Raw genomic sequence first — 8,396 nt, 5'->3', positions numbered from 1 at the left:
AGATATTATTCACCTTCACCGACCAAGAGTGAGATTTTTCAGTTATGAAATTTACAGAAAGGCAAATTCAACTTCAGGGCCCTGGATCGTCCCCAGTAGCACACGCTAATTCACCCCGTGGTCATTTTAGACTAATAATGTTCAACTCCAACTCTTATCTCAAAATCTATTTATCATGTAAATTTTTCTGTTACAACTGTTAGTTTGTTCATTCAAACCATTTTGTCCTCTCCTTTTGGGATCTCATCGCTTGCTTCTCGGTCTCTTGCTTCTTCTGTCAAAAAAAAAAACAAAAAAAACAAAAAAGCTGCATCATCACGTGATCACCTTCCCCACCTGGTTAGGGCGGGGCTAATTCCCCTCATGTAATTGGACCAATCTTTATCTTATTAAACTAAATCTGTCACGACCAACCAGCACAAACAGGTAGATCCATTGCAGTATGTTTATTATGGATAATCCACGTCTCATTACATCATCCGGCAAGGTCACAAATCCGGTAAGCAGTCCGAACCAATAACTCTAAACAACTCCAAGAAACCACGACAAACACAGGGTGACATTCAACAGGACTCCGTACAATGATAGAACAAGCCAGGTATTTAAAGACAGGTGCAACAGTAATTGTGACAAGCTGAACACAATAACTGATGACAGATAAGCTAGTGGTAAATTTTTCTGACGCAAGTCGATCAACCATCTTGTCCATGCCGAACCACGGTTAGAGTCGCCCATCCTGGGCAGTGGTGCAGGGTTGGCGGTCGACTACTCGTGCTGGGGTTGCTGGGCTGGGCGGCCATTTGTGCTGATGGCCGTGGGCTGGCGACCGCTTGTCTGTGGTGACTGAAAACAACTTGTGCGCCATCTTTGGCATTGCGCTGGCTCAGCGGCCGTGATGTAACACTCCTGGGACCCTGGATCCTGGCACCACGTCTCCTTAAGAGTAACTAATACTGGTCTCCGCGGCGCATCTTGAGGCTGTGGCGCGGGCTGGTGGCCATCTTGTGCTTTAGGCCGCGGGCTGGCGGCCATCTTGTGCTGTGCGCTGTGGCTGGCGGCAAGCTTGTGCTGTGGCGCTTAGGGCTGGCGCCATGGCTGTGTGCTCTGTGCGCTGGCTGGCGTCCATCTTGGCTGGAGACTCAAGTGTGGTTGAATGTATCCCACTGACTCGATGGCACAGGTAACGGTTAAACCCCCACAGTCTAGGATCTCCAGCCCCTTCATCTCCCATTGAGCAAAGGTCATCCAGCATGTTACAAGTCCTTCAGTGCTGCATCATTATACCCAACCCAACCGCCTGGTCCAAACAATTGCGCCAGGCCACCCACCTCACTCTTGACTCCTCACCCCCCCCCTTATTGACGAAGGGTGGTTTAAGTTCCAGCGTCTCCCCCTCCGTTCCTCCATTTGTGGCTGGCGAAACGATTCGAAACTCCCACACCCGCTGGATCGTAGGCCATTACGTAGTCCTTCTGTCAAGACACCACCAAACAGTATATCCATTGCAGTCTGGTTTTATTAGATACTCCACGTCTCCATTTACATCGCAGTCAAGGTCACAATCCGAGGTAAGGCAATCCAGAACAACAGAACATAACATCCAGAACCACTCCAAACCGTGTCATTTTACAAGACCTCCGACAAGGCTAGACAACAACCAGGTATTTACAGACAGGTGCACAAGGTACTGGTACGCTGACACAATGAAACCAGTGAATGAACAGTAGTTCTCGCTAGCGGGAAATTTATTTTCTGTACGAATGTAGACATAAGGTGGGGAAGGTGAGACTCTAGTTGGCCACCCAGGGAGACACAGACTCAGAGCAACCGTGCCAAACATCACTTTTCTAAATGATTTTTTTTAGTTTAATTTTTTTTAGACACTTATCTTTTTTTTCTCTTTATCGATATGTAAATTAAAATACTGTTTTAAACACAATCTTGAAATGGTGAAGTTTTGTTCAGCAGCCACAGGATTTCTAGTATCCTCTGGTTACAGTTGCGTCGGTTTGTCATAAAAATTACGTATGACCTGTCTTACCAATCAAATTGCGTGTTTATTTCAATGCAGTTTTGTGGATATTTTACCTAGGTGGCGAATTCATATGAATTTGTACAAATGAACCACACCTACCCCTGCCCCTAAACCCAACGCTCACACCAATCATGCAAAATTGTGATTTTACAGTTGTATATACATTTTATTAGCATGTGCCTCTCTCTGGGATGGAACTCATGATCACATGATTGCAATAGTGTCATTTAACATGAAGTGCTCTCCCAACTGGTCTCTATGAAACCCAGATTATGGCACAGGATAAAAGAGTACAAAGCATTAATATTAAAGTGGTCCTGGTTGCTAATAGGGGACTAAGACTTAGTAGTTATACAGGTCCTTTGCAAAAAAATAGCATATTGTGACAAAAGTTCATTATTTTCCATACTGTAATGATAATGGAATCATATATTTTCGATTCATTTGCAGTCACCAACCACTGAATGAGTTCAGGTCTTTTTATTGTTTAATACTGATGATTTTGGCATACAGTCTCATGAAAACCCAAAATTCCTGTCCCTCAAAAAATTAGCATTATCATGAAAAGGTTCCTCTAAACAAGCTATATAACCCTAATCATCTGAATCAACTAATTAACTCTAAACACCTGCAAAAGATTCCTGAGGCTTTTAAAAAACCATCCCAGCCTGGTTCATTACTCAAACCGCAATCATGGGTAGACTGCGCTTAACCCAACCATGATTTGGCATATTGGACACCCTCAAGCGAGAGGGTAGACCCTGAAAAGAAATCTGATGAACGAATAGGCTGTTCCCAGAGGGTGCTGTATCAAGATGCCCCTCAGTGGGAAGTCTGTGGGTGGGCAAGAAAAAGTGTGGCAAAAAAACGCTGCACAATACGAGAGGAGGTGACTCAGACCCTGGAGGAAGATTGTGGAGAAGGACGATTCCCAGACTTGGGGACCTGCGATATAAGCATGTCTTCTTTTTCTGAGTCTGGAGTAGAAACATCGCAAGCCACCGTGTCACAGGGCGTGTGCTTTGAACAGAAGCCAGAAACAGCGGCGAAGCGCCTGACCTGGGCTACAGATAAGCAGCACTGGACTGTTGCTCAGTGTCCCAAAGTACTTTTTTTTTTTTGAATTTTTCGGAGTGAAAGCAAATTTTGCATGTCATTCGGAAATCAGGTGCCAGAGTCTAGAGGAAGACTGGGGAGAAGGAAATGCCAAAATATGCCTGAATAGTCCAGTGTACAAAGTACCCAAACAGGTCAGTGATGGTCGTGTGGTACCATGTCAGCTGTGGGTGTGGTCCACTGTGTTTTATTTTATCACGGGCAGGGTCAATGCAGCTAGCTATCAGGAGATTTTGGAGCACTTCATGCTGTCCATCTGCTGAAAAACGCTTTATGGAGATGAAGATTTCGTTTTTTCAGTAACGCAATCGACCTGGCACCTGCTCACACAGTGCCAAAACCATTGGCCGTAATATGGTTTACTGACCATTGGTATTACTGTGGGCTCAATTGGCCTGCAATGCCAACTCTCCTGACCTGAAAACCCAATAGAGAATCTGTGGGGGATATTGTGAAGAGAAAAAGTTGAGATGACGCAAGACCCAACAACTCTGGATGAGCTTAAGGAAGCCACTATATCGAACACATCCTGGGCCTCTCTCACGTAACACCTCAGCAGTGCCACAGGCTGATTGTCCTCCATGCCACACTGCCATTGAAGCAGTCATTTCTGCAAAGGATTCCCGACCAAGTATTGAGTGCATAAGCTGAACATAATTATTTGAAGGTTGACTTTTTTGTATAAAAAACACTTTTCTTTTATTGAGTCGTATCTATGAAATATTGCTAATTTTTTTTGAGATACGGAAGTTTTGGGTTTCTCATGAGCTTATCTGCCAAAATCATCGGTATTAAAACATAAAAGACCTGATATAATGTCAGTGGGTGTGCAATGAATCCTTAAAAGTCGGAAAGTTTAATTTTTATACATTACATTATGGAAAATACATTAACGTTTTTCCCCACTACAATATGCTATAAGTTTTGAGAAGGACCTGATATGCGTCTGATGGGTTCATAATTTCAGGGATTTTAAAAAACAACGACCTATGCGGGTGTATTGGTTTTGGAGGATATTTTAAAACCATATAACAAACAATGAAAAAAATGGATTCCCATAGCTAATAGTGTCAAAATACTATTTTCGACGTTTTTCCTAAATATAAGTCAAGTTAGACTGAATGTAATTTTAAGCATAAATGGAGATACAGATGTAAACCTTTATTGTCAGACACAAAGTCATAATTTTTTTTCTTGTGCATAAGTGTTTACAACAAACCACAATTTCACATGGACATAGATAGTAAATACAAATATAAACTTAAAAAAAAGTTTTCATTTCTTATTTATCCTCTAGGACAGCCTGATGTATGGTTTAATTTGTAACTTATTAAATCTTGGGACCTTGTATCGATGATTAGATGGTATAAATGCACAAGAAGAAGGGGGGGGGGAGCACAGTGGTGGGGCGGCGCTCCTACAACACATTGGACTGGGGATTGGGGGGGGGGGGGAAATGCAATATTCTTTGGCCAGCCGTTAAGAGTTTTGTTACGATAAGAAAGTTCCATATTACTTTTTGTAAACAAACTGTAAGTTTTGTTTCCCGTCAGGGGAAATTAAAATGTTACCCTGGAAGATTTGAGAATGAAGGATCTTGGTCCCCACTCTGGTGCTTTGAGTCTCAATATGCACAATGTGTGTATGTTTTATCTTACACTATTGTATAATATGCTACAGGAAAAGGTAGTGAAAAGGCTTCAGGTCAGTAGGTGTCAATACGGTGACTCCCTGAAGTATAAGCATGTGATTAGGGTTGTGACAGTGAGGAAATTTTCCCACCGGTTAATCGACGTATGACAACACCAATAATCACCGTGGGGGTGGGGGCATTCTCCATCTCTGTTTTCAATGCTTTTCCTTTTTCACTTTCAAATAGCGCGGGCAATTCCGGCATAAAGCAATTGTTCATTTGATGTTCACACCGCCACTTCCCATCTCCTCTTCCTTTATCTTTCCCGCGGTTTTAAAAATAGCTTAAAATCGCTGTGTGCCATTTTACTTTCACTTAACGAATTAGCGGCAGTTTCGGCATCAATTGCTTGAATGCAACAACAAAATCCAACAATGTCAAACTCTACGTTAGCCTATATCTAAAACAGAACTTTGAGTAACAAAAGAATAAAAATACACCATGCCTCTATGTCACAGCTATGCCTAATAGCGAGACTATAAAATAACAAATACCTTACATAAAATTTAAATAGGTATACAAAACTGGAAATAAGTAAACGTATAATATATAACCAAATAAATAGAAACAAGAACGTTTAGGTTAGCAAAACAACTAAGAAAGCTTGGAGGCATGGGCATACACCTTGATGTCAAATAATTAGGAAAATGGATTTTTGTTTTTTTGATTTGTTTCAATAGAATAAAATGAAAAATAAAAATAATAAAAACAAGTTCTCTGGAATTTCTTTTCAACCTTGGTAAACCTTCCAAAAGGTTAACAATTTCAAACACTCCTGTATAACACCATCAAATACAAGTTTCGACAAAATATATTCAGGACACAAACGATTTACAAACAACACTGGATGGATTACATAAACTCTTAATAGTTCAGTTTGAATAGCTCATTTCAAATGAGTTCACTTCAACTAACTCATTTTGAAACACGAAAACATTAATGACTTTAATTCAAATGATTTTCTTATGATCAATTAATGATTCCGTTTAACTTTTCCACTCAGTCTCAGTTCGTTCAAATTGACACTCTCAGTTCATTCAAACACTCAGTTCGGTTTTTCTCCCCCCTTTTTTGGGGGTACCAGTCTGATTGAGAACTTTTCTAGATGACTTTGCAAACAATGAGACAAACAGCTGAGACAGGACAGTGAGATGTCGTAAGGGATGACAGGGATATAACAAAAAAACATTGAGAAAGTTTCAGCACAGCCCAGGAAAAAGTTCATGAACTATCTGGAACAAAATGTGTGGCACTCAACCACAGGACGCAAACAAATGGCACTCAACAAACCACAGGACCGGCAAGCCGCACACCACCTAAACAGTGTCCTCGACCCCCTTTGCAGTGCTTCGCAGAAAGGTATAATAAAAAAATAAACAATCAAGTGCTGATTAAATGGTGGCAGAGAGTTAATTTATTTATTAACCCTCTGGAGTCTAAGGGTATTTTTGGGGCCTGGAGAAGTTTCTATCGTCAGCCCTGACAGTTGTGCTTTTTTTCAGTTTCTTATAAATTCTAAATGGCTAAAGTCATAATCTCACTGTAATAGCACAAACGGGCTATATAATATGTGAGCACATGTATGTACATGATTGTTTTTTGAGAAAAAAAATGTTATACTGGTTAGTGAAAAACTAGAAATGTTAATCACTTGAAAAAGGAATAAAACACATACAGGAATTGGTTCCCAGGACTTTGAGAACTGGAGCGTGTAGCCTAGAATTTGTTTTTTTCTAAATTATGTGAAAATTCATCGTTGTTTACCGTCACTTACAGACAAAGCATATATTGATTGAAAATTTCGAAGCACTTTTTTGTTGGTAAACGTCATATGCAAGTAGAGGCGTCACTAATCATGAAGTCCACACGCTGAGAAGACAGAAGGCCTGCATAAATGAGCATGCATCTTGACCCAGTCAGCCAGCTGTGTCACTGAGAGGGGAAGAGTTACAGACAAGAAGAATAGTGAGGACAAAATAAATGTATATAAGATTTTATGTTTGGAGTTTTTATTTAGAATATATTTTAATTATCCCACACATAATTTAATATTCACTTGGTTAGTGCAGTTTAACACAGTTTATTAGGAACAATCAAAGACTGGACTTTCAAACTGACTTTTTTGCACTCATTACTTCCAGTCACACAATCCTCTTCAGAAATCCTTTTAACAATCTTATTGTTCCTACAAAAAAAACATTTTTGTTATTATTATCATCATCATATTATTATTATTATTATTATATTTATTTTTTATTAATGTTGAAAAGAGCTGAGAATAGTTGTTTGGTTTTTTAGGTTTATGAGGGGTATGGAATTGACAAGAACATCAAATGATTGTTACATTGTTACAGTTTACATTTATTATGTTACCCTTGATATTAATTACATCAAGCTTTATGAATGGTATATTAGTGTGATATTGTTATTGAAACACGTCGTACTATGTCACTGATTACTCATTTAGTCAGGAATTATAGTTTGGAAAAAGTCTTTGTAAAAAGTCTAACTATAAAATGTTTACACTGACCGTTAATGGTGAAAACTAGTAACAAGTATATACAAATACAATAAAAAAGAGACTTTACTCCTGTTTATGATCTTCTGCTGGATAAAGTGCTCATTTTTCTTTTTTCTGACCCAGCCGGAATTTCACGGTTTATTCACCGTTGAACATCATACATTGATTCCTGTTGAAATCGCGACGTGCCGTTTCAACCGTCTTTACTTCCATCTGGGTGAATTACGTCGTACTCTGTAGACGTTGGCTTACGTTGAATTCGGTGTTTGATTTTGAAAGTGATCAACTTTGATACACACGTGTTTCAACCGTGTACCTTGCCCGTATAAATACACAACGTATGTTCATTAGCTCCATTTTGCATTTGTCACACGGTACATTATAGGCTAAAATCAAATGACTGGCGCTAATGGCTTAAATCACTTCAATAAACTACCACATGCTCCATAATTGTAAAACAGCAGTTTTATTTTGGAAACATACGTCGCGGCGTGTAAGCACAGGAGTCAACTGCGAGGATATGATGGTTTTTATTGACACTAAGATGATGACAGCTCCTGATAATGACGCAGGCCTTTGATGGCTCACAGACAGGGTGAGTATATTCCCTTGAGTGCGCTGTAGAACTGGTGAAGACCCACTATTCCCTTGTTGCGTTGGTGGAGATGGTGAGGAACCACACTCCCCTTGGAATTGCGTTGGTGGAGTGGGTGAAGGCGCTATATCCGTAAACAATTTGAAAAACCGTGACGTACCGAACAGGAAACGGGAGAGCAAGAGGCAAGGAACCGACACCGATTTAGAACTACACCACGCGGACGCTCCACAACGATCTGACAACAAGAGACGAAGAACGCATTATATAGCCTGATGTAAACGATCCGCACCTGCCGCTGATCAGTCCGATCAGCGGATAACACCACATGAAAACAATTAACATGAACGTCACAACACCAGCAGGAGACGGTGCAGTCCTTAACCGTGACAGTACCCCCACCTCCTAAGGACGCCTCCTGCGGCCCCAGAACCCC

The sequence above is a fragment of the Cyprinus carpio genome, chromosome A17 (assembly GCF_018340385.1).
Source record: "Cyprinus carpio isolate SPL01 chromosome A17, ASM1834038v1, whole genome shotgun sequence".
In the NCBI taxonomy this organism is placed as follows: Eukaryota; Metazoa; Chordata; class Actinopteri; order Cypriniformes; family Cyprinidae; genus Cyprinus; species Cyprinus carpio.
Note: the sequence above shows the minus strand (reverse complement) of the source record.